The following is a 13,760-nucleotide window of genomic DNA, read 5'->3' as shown; positions in this document are numbered from 1 at the left end:
ATATATTTATAGCTGTGATCTCTTTCCTGCATTAGAGATAAGCCAAACTGCATTCTCAATAGCCCCCCAAGTCAAGAATTCCAGCACTGAATGAATCATGACTCTCCCTAATCATTCTTTTCTCCTTCCCAAGTCCTGTTTTGGTTCATTGCACCACCATGAAATATATCAGAAAGCTAGCAGTCAACATTTCCTCATAAACATGAATCTGATTCTTCTATTAAATGTACTTCTTGACCATCTCATAACTGTATACCTCCCTCTGCCCTCATATACTCCTGCTTCTCATTGATTCCAGTTCTCATAATTGATCAGCTGGAACATTGCAGTAACCCATCAACTTGTCTTCCTTTTCTCTAGTTTTACCTGTGCCCTCAACCTCCCACCATTAGAGAACAGAATTATCTTCATAGAACACAAATATAATTTTACTTATCTCTTAAAAAATGCTGCAATGGTTCTCAGTTGCTCAGATGACAAATCACACACCTCTGTGGCAGGGTGCCTGCTATGTTTTGTTTTCTCTAATTTCATTACTATTTTTTACTAACCTTTCCAACTATACTAACCTAATCATAGTTCAAACACTCCACTGCAATTTTGTACCTCATTAATTTCTCTTTGGGAATGCTCGCTCTTCTACTCTGAAGAATTCTTATTTCTTTTTCAAAAACAAGCTTAATTACCATCTCATCTGAATAAACGTTCTCTGACCTCTTCTGATAGATCTGACCACCCTCTTATGCCCTGAATGTACTTCATACCATGTATATTTTCTGTCATACATTATTGCACTTACATGCCTACCAGAGAGGAGTTTATACTGTGATATTTAGAAAGTAGAGACTATCTTAGTCATCTTTTAGTCAGGCACCAGGTGCAGTGCCTGGCAGATATTGAACATCCAATAAATATTTATCAGCTTCTGCATAGAAGTATGCTGATGACTAGACATTATTGTTTTTTTTTTAACTCAATTCTTATTTGTGACCTTAATATAATGCTTTTAGGAGACAGGTAAAGGGTAGTAATAGACTTTAGTAGTTTAAGGAATTAGAATGAGAAGACTCAGAGTCAGTGACTGTAGTTTAAAAAAATAATAGGATCGAATCTCAAAGGAGTATCAGAGTCCCAAGTCCCAAGATACTTTGAACGGGAAAATGTAGAAGAGAGTATGGGCTGTTGGAAAGAAACTGATATAAAAATATATTTGAGTTTTTAGAATATAGCTCTATGTAAGGGGAAATATGATTATACATGAGGAAGAAAGGACGAAGGTGAAGAAGGAGAGAATTTTGCCTTTTATCTTTTTTAACCACAGCTTAGGGCATGCAGGATCTTGGTTCTCCAACCAGTGATGGAACCTGCATCCCCTGCAATGAAAGCACAGAGTTTTAGTCACTGGACCACCAGGGAAGTCCAGGGCTCTGCCTTATATCTTTGTATTTTTCAGGTTTTTCAGATTATATTATTCAGTGTATTTACATAGAACTGCAATAAAGGAATGAGTTAATATGAGGAAAGGAAGAAACCATGGGAAAAACATAGAGAAGGTATTTTGAGAGTTAAGTTGAAGAACTTCCCTGGTGGTCCAGTAGTTAAGACTCCATCTGCCAATGCAGTGGACATGGGTTTGATCCTGGTTGGGGAAGATTCCACATGCCAAGGGACAACTAAGCCCTTGCACTGCAACTACTGAGGCCATGCGCCTTAGAATCCATGGTCCACAAGAAAACCTACCACAATGAGAAGAGTCGAGAGAGTAGTCCTGCAACTAGAGAGTAGTTCATGCTCCCCACAACTAGAGAATAGTGCCCCCCTCACCACAACTAGAGAAAGCCCACACGCAGCAATGAAGACAGCACAGCCAAATAAAATATATAAAGAAAAATTAAAGTTTTTTTTTTTAAAGAGTGGATAAATTGAATAAATTAATATTTAAGACAAAATGAACAATTAGGTCCAGCTTATCTCAAACCTTTCCATGAAACTGTCAACACGGGTCTTTCCTCATCCTTGTTTTTTAGCACACTTACCATCCATAACCACATTGGGAAACTAATTTATTAATTTGAGGTCAGATTGTAAAAGGCTTTAAATGCTATGATAAGCACTTCAGCTTTAGTCTGTTCTGTAAGGCTTCCTATTCCCTGAGTGTCCTTTTGCAAGTGATGCTTGAGTTGGATTAAGTTTACCTGGCTATAGGAATTGAGAATATCTCCAGGAAGAGCAATTAAGAAGCAAATACAAGTATCCAAGCAGAAATTGCCGGGTAGGGACTAATTTATCGTGAGAACAAAAAGAAGTATTGATGTGAAGTTTATCAGAGGAAAAATAGAAATTGAAGATTATTTAGCTTGGAGTCTAGACAGGAGGCTTCAGTCAAGTCTGGGAAAAGGAGAGGATGGTACTTTTTGTACCTTGTTATAACCTCCCTTTTGAAAGTCCTTTATTCTACTCTGGCAGATAGCATAGTGCATATGAAAGGATTTTTAGTTCACAAATGGTTGAGAACAGGCAAACCCGTTTGAAGACTTTAAATGGGCTTCTTAAATAGCTGAGATTTAAGAAGTAAATCTTAAATCTCACAACTTGCCTGCCGACAGTGCTGTTAGGCCATTCATGCATCCATGTACGGTACTGGAGAGATAATGTGAATTGTGCTCTGGTTTTGAGTGTGAGTGTCTAACTATAAGAGTTCAGTGATTTTACTGCATGACAGCTGTTGAACCACTTATTTTCATCATGAAGGAAATTAAACATCTGCCCTCACAATTAATCATAATCTGTTACTATCCAGTTGTTTCTGCCACTGAAACTTATTTATCATAGTTCAGTGGCATTTCTGTGTTTATTTTGCGTTTGTCCTTTCTTGGTTAGAAGTTCTGCTTTTATATTTTTTATATTCTTATATCATTGCTTCTCTTTCTTTTCATACCTTCTTAACTCATTGACATTAAGGAAAAGAATTTACAGATTCAAGAGGCAATTCTTACAAAAAGACCACATGCAGATCAAATAGATTCACTTTTCCTGATTATCTAAAAACAGTTGATGGTGGTAAGCTAATCAAAGCATAAGCTGTGATATAAATCAAGGTTTAACTTTTTTCAAATATAATTTGCACAGTTATTTAGCAGTACTTCTTATTTTAGGAAAATAACTTTCTTTGAAAGACAGATCCTCACAATTTTGTGCCTCCTGCTATTAATGGCTGACATAAGATTTCTTTGATATTGGTTGATTAGACACTGGTATTCAAGGGCACTACTGAATGCTTTCAATTTATGCTTTAGTACAGTTCAGTTCAGGCAGTTTGTGGTACTCACATGTTTGAGGAAGGAATCACGTTTAAGATGCTGTTTCTAGATACAGGGTTTAGTTTTCTTACCCACAGAATATTAACTCTACATGCCAGTACTAAGATGAGTGATTTTTAAAGTCAACTCAAATTATCTAAACCATATGTAAAAGGCATCTGTATTTTATGCTGGTCTTACTTTTAAAAGATGACCACCCAATAAAATCTGTGGAAATCCTAGTGAACACTGACACAGATAGATGACTTTACATTCAAAATTCCACTTAATGATTTCATTTATAAGGGCTATTCTTAATAACATTCAAGGGAGACAGTCTCTGTTTATAAAAATTCCTTTGAAGCATATTATTCTACAAACCCTGAAAAATGGTAACTTAAATCTTTGAGTGACTAAATCATTCTAAAAGCACTGAAAACAAAACAAAATTTGCCGATTAAAACTTGACCAACAAAATTTTAGATAATTAGGAAGAGTAAAAGATTGCCATTACAGTGCTGTTTTTTTTTTTTCAAGGCTTTTCATTTTTCTTTCCCTTTTACTCCTTACTCTAAACCAGCAGATTTATAAGCCATATACTTGAACAGCAAAACGATTTGCCATTTGGTAGAATTGGCTGACATTTCATTTTTTCTGGGCAGATTGCAGATTAGTTTGACATTATTTTGCTGGGTTCTGAGCTACATCATTAACATATTGCTTATGACTAAGAGTGAAGTAGTTTCATTTTGTAGCCGAATACCCCACATTTTCTACAAGTAGCAAAAAAGTATGATTTCTCTGAAAATAACTAGGTATTGCTCTAGTGTTGTAAAAGAAAAAAAAAACCAGAATTCTATTAATGTAACAAATGTATCACTAAAATGGTGTGTCAGAGGAGAACGAAAACCTCCATAAAAGCATGATGTGTTTACTGTTGATATCTCTAAATCTTGGCTAGAAATGAGAAACTTTCATGAAATATTGGGCTTAAACTGAGATTACATCAGTATGGTAGCAATATCATACTTGTCAACTAAAGGAATATAACTGCCTTGTTGTACCACATGAAAATGAAACTTCACTTTTTGAACTAAAGCATAATTCATTTCCTGTGTGTGTTGGGTAACTTTTTGTTTTTAATGTAAAGAAACTAAGAGCCAGGCAACTGTACTGCAAGATGGCTTTGTTTGGGGAACCTAGGGAATAACAAAGTGCTGATCATTTTTTAATTAAAGTCGAGATCAAATAATTGCCGATGTTATTATTTCAGTTTTCAGTATATTTGCTCACATCCCATTTTTCCTCCACTGAATTAACTCTAATATATAAAATAAATAGGGCCACATTGTACAATTGTTGTTGGGTTCTCACGCATGTAAAAAGCAATTGTAGTATTATAGTGGCATATGACATGAATGAGCTATGGTGGACAGATGACTTGCTATGACTTTTTCCCTTTTCTTTCATAATACTGACATATTTTATGAAGACAGAATATCTCATTACTGTAAAATACTGCTTTTACTGAGAGTAAGCACCTAAATAAAGTATTGTGTAAATGTTTTGGTCACACATACTTCAGTATTTAAGCAAAACATCAAACCAATTAGTAAGCCATACTTCAGAGATAAAGTATATAGTCTGTTGGATTTTAATACATTTTCCCCCCTAGTTACATTCATGGATTTATTTCTCCCTAGTTGCATGAAAATAGGGACAAACTACTATAGTTTGAGGGACAAACTAGAATTCCATGGTCATCTAAGATAAGTTATACTAATAACCTCTTATTAATTCCATTTCCCATTTGTTTCATTGACGTTTTGAAAGGGGAAAAGAGATTGTTTTTTGTGAGCTGGCTTTTAAACCCCTCACTTTCTTTCTGATACTGAAAGGTGTTCAGGAATGATGTACGTTGCTTCAACACTCTATTCAGGTTGTGCATCAAAGATGACCTGATTTTTGCAGTGCCTTAGATAAAATGCTATTATACTAGGAAAAAAAAAATACATTCAATTTTCAAGAATGATTTTAGGCACATCAGGCACATCACCTTTTCATTTTAGCATGCCCATCTTCTAATTCACTCTATATGTAAAGTTTTATCTTAAGGAGCTCTATATGTTCAATTTTCTCTAGGTACAGAATCCAGCATAGTCGGAGTGGGATAAGAAACACACCAATGAATAAGAAAAAAACCTTAGAGAAGACATTTATAGAAATTACAATTCCTTTGATTATAATTATCTTTTTCATTATTAGATTTATTCTGATATATATTATGCTTTAAGATATAACATGCTTTTACTCTGGTTTATTGTCTTTAATGCTTTTGGATAGATATTTATCAGTCTCTGGGTTATAATCAGATTATTATTATTATGAATTTCAAAATTTTTCTTCCATGAAAAGTCATTCATACACATTCATCTAGATTCTTCCAGTGGGTAATGATTCTTAATTAAAAAGCCAAATTTAGTTTAGTTTTAATCAATGCCACATTACTACAATGTAAGTGAGTTCAGCATTATTGAATTTTATCTCCATAATGAAGAGTAAAACGATAAAAATCCTAAATACATGGCTTTGGAAATGAGTGGTATGCTGTTGGTCTGTTGTAGAAGTGGATCAAAATACATGGAGGTATCTCTTTAAGGTTCCTGGAGTTTTATTTGGTATATTATTCTGATAGAACTGGAAACAATATCCAAGTAGGCCAGAGAAGTTAAAGTACTTCTGAAATAGATGTGCTTATTCTTGTCGAACACTTTTGGCTCCCCACATTTGACCAGTTACTGTAGGTGACTCTGGTAAAGAATCTGCCTGCTAATGCAGGAGATGCAGGTTGGATCCCTGGGTTGGAAAGATCCCCTGGAGAAGGAAATGGCAACCCACTCTAGTAGTCTTGCCTGGGAAATCCCATGGACAGAGGAGCCTGGAAGACTCCAGTCCATGGGGTTGCAAAGAGTCAGACATGACTTAGCAACTCAACAATAACAAAGGAATTCAGGTTAAATATGAACATTCTTTTCAGTAAGAACTAAAAAGGAATTTATAATATCTTTTATTTCCATTTGGGGACAGATCAACAGAGACAGTTTTGTTTTGCTTAATGAATATTGGTTCTAGCTAGAGTGAGTCCATTGCTATTTCCTCAAAAGCTAGCAAACAAAAACTAATGGGCATTCTGTGACTTGTTTTTACGTCACAAAATGAGAGTAGTTGTGTTTTTTGTTTGGTTTTTGGTTTTTTAAGCAAATCAGGGAGACAGTATTTCAGAGAGTGACAAAGGCAGAAAGCAATGCCTTCTTAGTGATTTCTTTATCTATTTTTCATAATTTGTGGCCAGATGGGCCTCTGTGTCTCAGAGAGAGGGTTATCATCTTGGCAAGGTAGAATCGCTTGAGAGGATTTCAAATTGTTCAATAAACTTATTTAAAAACACACTTACTATTTCTCTAGTTTGCTATTTGATTGAAGAAACATGCCTAGAGTCATTCACTGACCTCCACAAATCATCAGTCATGCAGCTGGAGAAGGAACTAAAGACTCGTATTTTCAAGTGCACTGTTTTACATATGCCACTGCCATTGAACAAAACATTTCAGCAGTGCTAGAGGGAATACCTTACCACGAGCAGTCATTTTAAGCACATGCCTGTCACACTAAGATTTTCCTGAAACCATCTGCATAATATTGTTTCCTTCGTATTTTCTGAAATATAATAGAGATGAAGTGTTCAGGTTTAGACTGACTGCAATGAAAACTTCAATAAAGGGAACTACTTATCACCATAGAAACAAGAAGATGTGCAAAAGATCAACAATATTTGAAACCAACAAGACTCTTGATAACAGCACATTATAACCTAGCATCCTTTGCTTACAGAATAATTTCAGTTTTGCATTTTTACTGAAAAACATACTAGTGGCTTTTGTTTGCAAAACTGGGATTCTCTCAAGATGCTATGATGCTCAGCTAGATTATTCAGGAAATATTTTATATTCAGAATCGATTAATCTAAGCTTAGTGACAGGAACTGGACTCCCAGATGTACAAATAGATAGAGTAAAAATTACACTGATCTGTGTTGTTATTGTGACATTGTATATTATTTGACAATGCTAGAGAATAAGCTGGGCTTCCCAGGTGTCTCAGTCATTAGAGAATCCGCCTACCACATAGGAGACAGGGATTTGAAACTTGGGTCAGGAAGATTCCCCCTGAGAAAGAAATGGAAACCCAGCATTCTTGCCTGGGAAATCCCATGGACAGAGGAGCCTGGTGGGCTATAGTACATGGGATCGCAAAAGAGTCAGAGACAACTTAGCAACTAACCAACAGCAGAGAATATGCTATCTCCCTGGTGTAATTTATCATATAATTAAAATCATTTTCAGCATTTGTAATATTTTAAAGTTTTCACTAGTCATAATAGAAAGTTTTGTGATGAGTAATCCTGGGTTGGGGAGATCCCCTGAAGGATGTCATCGCAACCCACTCCAGTATTCTTTGCCTGGAAAATCACATGGACAGAGGGCCTGGCAGGCTACACAGTCCATAGCATCACAAAGAGTCAGACATGACTGAAATGACTTGGCACGAATATATTCTTGACTTTTTAGACATAATACATTAAGCACATTTAACATTTTTCTTGACAGTCTGGGCTCATAATTAAGACTATTGATTATAGTGATTTACTGTGACCCATAGATATCCTCAGTAGATTTTGTTTATTTAGCCCTGCTTGTGTTTACTCTGGGTTTCCCTGTTGGCTTAGCAGGTAAAAAATCTGCTTGCAGTGCAGGAGACCCAAGTTTGATCCTGGGTTGGGGAGATCCCCTGAAGAAGGAAATGGCTACCCACTCCAGTATTTTTGCCTGGAGAATCCCATGGACACAGGTGCTTGGCACGTTACAGTCCATGGGCTCGAAAAGAGTCAGACACGACTATGTGACTAAGCATGCATTCATGCACATGTTTACTCTAAGTAACTCCAGACTGCTATAGTGCATCCTTCATATCAAAGGTAATACAGTTGCTGCCAGTGCTCCTTCTTCATATTATTCAGTTATTTACTGCTGCTGCTGCTTAGTCACTTCAGTCGTGTCTGACTCTGTACAACCCTATGGACTGCAGCCTGCCAGCCTCCTCTGTCCGTGGGATTCTCCAAGCAAGAATACTAGAGTGGGTTGCCATGCCCTCTTCTAGCGGATCTTCCCCACCCAGGGATCTAACCTGGGTCTCCTGCATTGCAGGCAGATTCTTTATCTCTGAGCCACCAGGGGAGCTCCCATTTACTTAGTATTTCCCATCAGTTTGAATATGTTAGAAATGTCTGCAGAACAAGAACAAACAAGCTCTGAGTAAACATCTAAGACTTTTCCTGTGATTAAAACGTGGGTGTCTTGATGAACGTTATATAAAATTTATTTCTGCTGCCCAAAGGTCTCTTTTATCAACTTCTAATTCCAGATGAATTTCATGTGATTGAGAATGCTGGATGGCTAACTTAATGATAAGTAGAGTTATTATGTTTTGAAAGGTATTAGATATAATATTGCACAAATGAAAAATCGGACATGTAGAAAAAAGAGTTTCAGGACTCATCTAGCAAGTCAATTAAATAATATTGAGTCATTCAACAAATAATCATTACTTAGAGACAGAGATTGAACTGTCACTTCATACTAATGGTTAGATAATTATTAACAGAGACTCTTGAAATTAAAAATGAGAGTTTTTGAAGGGCAATTCACTTGTGTTCTAGAGAGTAAATATTACCTTTTACTTTATTTACTTTTCTTATTACACCAAATTGTAATAGCAACCATACAGAACAGAAATACATAAATCTTTGGTGAAATAGGCTCTATACAGAAAAATACATCCCTGATAGGCACATACATTAAATACAAATTATTGCAAATCAACTCCAAATTCTGGAACATGAATAAAGCTATTATAAAAATGGAAGAAAGGAAATAATCTGATTATTTGAAGCCTTTTATTTAAAAGTTTTTAAGTAACTGAGGGGGAAATTGAAATTCTGCAATGACTATAATTTATCATCTCAGATTAATTACCATAGGGTTTAAATTTAATTCTGGGGTCTTGGCAACAAAGTCATTTGCTTATTAGGAGGGGTAGTAATAAGTTACAAACAGTCTCCATTTCTTTAAGTAGCTTTTTGGTGGTCATCCTCTTCTTTTCCCTAATATGTTATCTCCCAAATACTGTAAGGATTTGTCTCACACTCTGCATTCTAGATGGATGAGTTGCAGAGAAACCCATAAAGAAAAATTCTCAATGTCCTAAGTCATGTCTGCACATGAAAAATAATAATTTCTTAGCTGTTAGTTTTTCCTCACATCTTAAACACAAGAAATTCTTAGAGCTTTGAATTTCAAAAAGTGGCAGCAACTTTATTTAGAAAATAGTAGTTAATTCCCATGCCTCAGTTTCCTTGCAGTAAATTACAGAATTTTAGCTACATGATCTCTAAAGTTCCTGCCAATGCTAAGATTCATTGAGTCATATTAAAGATTGGAGGATGAGTGTGCATCCATTGATATTTGGCCTTTGGATCTGGTCTATCTGCCAAGAAATATTTATTTTCTTGGCAGCTTGTCATGAAAGGTCAGAGATTCTTGGCATTTTTTTCACCTGATCTTTTAATATTCATTCAAGCATGGCTATTTTTCTGTGGTCAAAATTGTGGTCTGTGAATATGTACACCCTTTTTTAAACTCCATTTTATTGGATTTTGAGTCTATTCTGACAGTTTGTGTTGGAGCATATTAGAAGGTCGGTTGATAGTGCAAGTGTCAAATTAAGAGCTTTTTTTAGGAAATGGCAAAGAATTTAATGTTTGAAAAGTTATGATACAAATTTATGAGACAGCGTAAATGCCAGGCCTTTCTGACAACTGGAATCATCTAAAAGGAAACTAACTGCCTTGTGTGGCATGCATTCCCTATCAGTGGGTGTATTCAAGGAGCCCCTGAATGGTTATATAAAGGAGATTGTCAAAACCAGTGAGTGGGAGACTAGATGACCTTGTCTTAAGGTTCTTAATTTTAGTTTTGACTTAAAATTCAATTTAAGTTTCTATGAGTCCCAAATTAAACATAATTATATTGATCTGGGAATTTTGCTTGAGTAAGGATTCCATGAAGAATTAGACTCAGAACATCTGTCTTTTTCAGCTAATGCATTAGGTAAGTTGTCCTGATATTCTACAGTGATATATTAGAGTCATTAATAAGCCAGGTTTTCAACAGAGAGCTGACTAGCATAAGCAAGAAAAAGAGATTCTTGGGGAATATCTTTGGTTTGCAGAATTGAATGAGGAATTGAAATCAAACCTTGGGCAAAGGTGGAAACCGCAGCAGCTCTGCCTCAGTTTCAGAACTCTTCTGTTCTTGTGTGTCTGTGTTTGGTATTCAAATTTCAAGAGAAAATCAATGGACCTAAATTAAGTTATAACACTCTGTTGTGAATGCAGGGAGTGGGAAGGAGATCAGTAGGTGAAGAGATCCTGGGTACTGTGACTGCCACCCACACCAGAATCAAGATCTAGTAAGAATATTGATTGAAAGTAGTATTTTGAGACAGGGATGTGTTAAGAGTTGCCAAAAGGAAATGAAACCAATTGGTGTCTTTTTGGGGGCCCTGAAGTGCTCTTGCACCACAGCCCTTTATGTCTCAATGCAGAAAGGAATTCAGAGAGAGGCAAAGTGATAGATAAGAAGTGATTTATTAGAACAGAATGCTTGTAAGGTTCATAAGCAGGCAGCCAAGCATTGTACTACCCTGAGTAGTTAGTAGTTTCCATTTTTATAATCAGAGAAAGAGAGGGAAGAGGAATAAGATCTTCTTTGTCTTTCTTGAGTAGACATCCCATTTCCATCATCATTTCCTCCCCCAGGTTGGGCAGGGAAGTCTACTTGTCATCACCTATATGGTCAGGCTAGAGAAGGCAATGGCACCCCACTCCAGTACTCTTGCCTGGAAAATCCCATGGATGGAGGAGCCTGGTGGGCTGCAGTCCATGGGGTCGCTAAGAGTTGGACATGACTGAGCGACTTCACTTTCACTTTCATGCATTGGAGAAGGAAATGGCAACCCACTCCAGTGTTCTTGCCTGGAGAGTCCCAGGGATGGCAGAGCCTGGTGGGCTGCCATCTATGGGGTCACACAGAGTCGGACACGACTGAAGCAACTTAGCAGCAGCAGCAGCATATGGTCAGGCCAGGACTATTGTAGCACGTTGGAAAAATATTTTCAGGTCTCAGTACAATGAAGGTCTTCCATTCTGAAAAGTCACCTTTCCGTAAGTAATTGTTTGTTTGTGTGTGTGTGCCCAGAGCCTGTTTTGGGAGTCATTAACCATCTGCCCTTGGTAACACCCTTGTTTTCTACTGTGGTTTTATTTTTGGGGGGGTATTGTGCAAAAACATGTCTTAGGGGTCAAAGAACATGCTTTGGGGGTTACTAACTCACTGAGCTCACTGGGTAGAATGTAGGTCTCATGCCTCCATTGTTTCATTGTTTGGGGGCTTCTCTTGTGCTTCTGCTGCTGCTACTGCTAAGTCACTTCAGTCGTGTCCGACTCTGTGCGACCCCATAGACGGCAGCCCACCAGGCTCCGCCATCCCTGGGATTCTCCAAGCAAGAACACTGGAGTGGGCTGCCATTTCCTTCTCCAATGTATGAAAGTGAAAAGTGAAAGTGAAGCCGCTCAGGTTTTATTGCTAAGCAAGCCTGCTTGGTTTTGTGGTTAAACAAACCTGCTTGCTCGAGTAATCATTAACTTAAAGTAGTCTCCCGTGTTTTTATACTTAGATTTCCTAGTGAGATTAACTATTTAACCACCTATTTTGTCCTTTCATTCTGTCCCTATCAGGAAGGATATAGTCTTTATTAAAGAATTTGTTCTTTTTCTGTCTTCCCAGTGACATCTAAGTCTTGAAATCAAGGATTATGTCTTTTTCACTGTTAAATCCTCTGCTCCTACACCAGTTGTTGGGGCATAGGATTTTGTGTAGTAAATGTTTGTTAAACAAACAAATGAATGCTGCGCTGTGCTTAGTTGCTCAGCTGTGTCTGACTTTTTGAGACCCCATGGACTCCAGCCTACCAGGCTCCTCTGTCTATGGAGATTCTCCAGTCAAGAATACTTGAGTGGGTTGCTAACTGAATTTAAGTGATATAGCTTAGAAGTTTGCTGGTCCACTCTCAGTAGGTGAAAAGAATACAATTTAGCAAGCTATTTTCTCAGAGACCCTCAGAGGCTATTATAGTACATGTTGACCACATTAGATAGTGAAGGAAGTTCAAGCTTTAATTTCTTCTTCCCTTTTCCTTTTATTTCCTTTTACGTCTTCTTCTTCCTAGCTCTCTCCCTTTCTCCTTCCTCCCTTCCTCCCTCTTTTCTTCTTTCTTGCTTTCTTCTAATATATATATTTGTTGTATAGTCTTCTAATATACATTCATTGTATAGTTACATATCATAAATACAATGTAAATTCTTTCCCTTTATTAACAAAATCTAATTGTACACAATGATATCTGAAATATAGCTGTTCTGTTTGTATTATCTTAATAGCTGAACACAGCAGATGGATGGTAAGAGTCTTTGCCAAAGAGTCTTCGATTCTAAGGTGTTTTTACTGTTTCCCTTGTTTCTAAGGAAACTGTAATAATCAAGCCTCTCATCTAATTTTTTTAAGCTTTGATGAAATCCAGTTCAAAAGTAGATGTAATCATAGTTTATAATGAGCTTTGGGAGATTTTCCGTGTAAATTTGAGGAATAAAAGAATCACACGAGAATTTCAAATGCTGTTAACGAGGCTGGAATAATTGTTGAAATCAGAAAATAACTATCTTAAAATAAATTGCATATTTATAGTGTTCATTGTATCCATGATTGAAGAAATATTACTGGCAACTCAGAGTTCTTTGCATTTTACAGGCACATAATCTGTATAAATGCTTCCATATCAGCAACAAACACACCTAAAGAACAGTCACCTTAGCATGAAGGTTGTGTTTGATGTACAGAATCTAGGAGAAGCGGTAGCATCTTCCTTTAAAACACATTTCTTTCTGTCAGCAAATGTACACAAAAGATAGTGGCTTATACTATTTCAAGTATTATGCAGAAATTCAAAGCATTTACAAGTCAGCCATTTTTAGACCTTACTTGCAAATAGCTGTTTGGGATCATGAGGCATTTGAAGTTTTTTTAATAGTTACATTGTTGTACAATAATTACTAAGAGTGTAAATGACCTTAAAACTCAAGCAGAAAATTAAGTAAACTATGAAACATTAATGTCTTCACATAAAATGAAAATTCAGTGATATCAAGAATGCTGCATTAATAATTATACTTCTGTTTTATTTTTAGAATATTATCAGTGGCTGTTTGATTTACAGATTTTTGTATGT

At 36.4% G+C, this 13,760-nt stretch overlaps 1 protein-coding gene across 1 annotated transcript in view; it reads left to right on the top strand.

Annotated features, from left to right (window-relative positions):
* The window catches only part of GRIK2 (glutamate ionotropic receptor kainate type subunit 2), a 726,582-nt gene that overhangs the window by 157,356 nt on the left and 555,466 nt on the right, over nt 1–13,760 (top strand). The gene's annotated exons all lie outside the window — the stretch shown is intronic.

This window comes from Budorcas taxicolor, chromosome 9, assembly GCF_023091745.1.
Source record: "Budorcas taxicolor isolate Tak-1 chromosome 9, Takin1.1, whole genome shotgun sequence".
NCBI classification, from domain to species: domain Eukaryota; kingdom Metazoa; phylum Chordata; class Mammalia; order Artiodactyla; family Bovidae; genus Budorcas; species Budorcas taxicolor.
The sequence above is the reverse complement of the archived record's forward strand: the minus strand, read 5'-3'. Positions and strand labels throughout refer to the sequence as shown.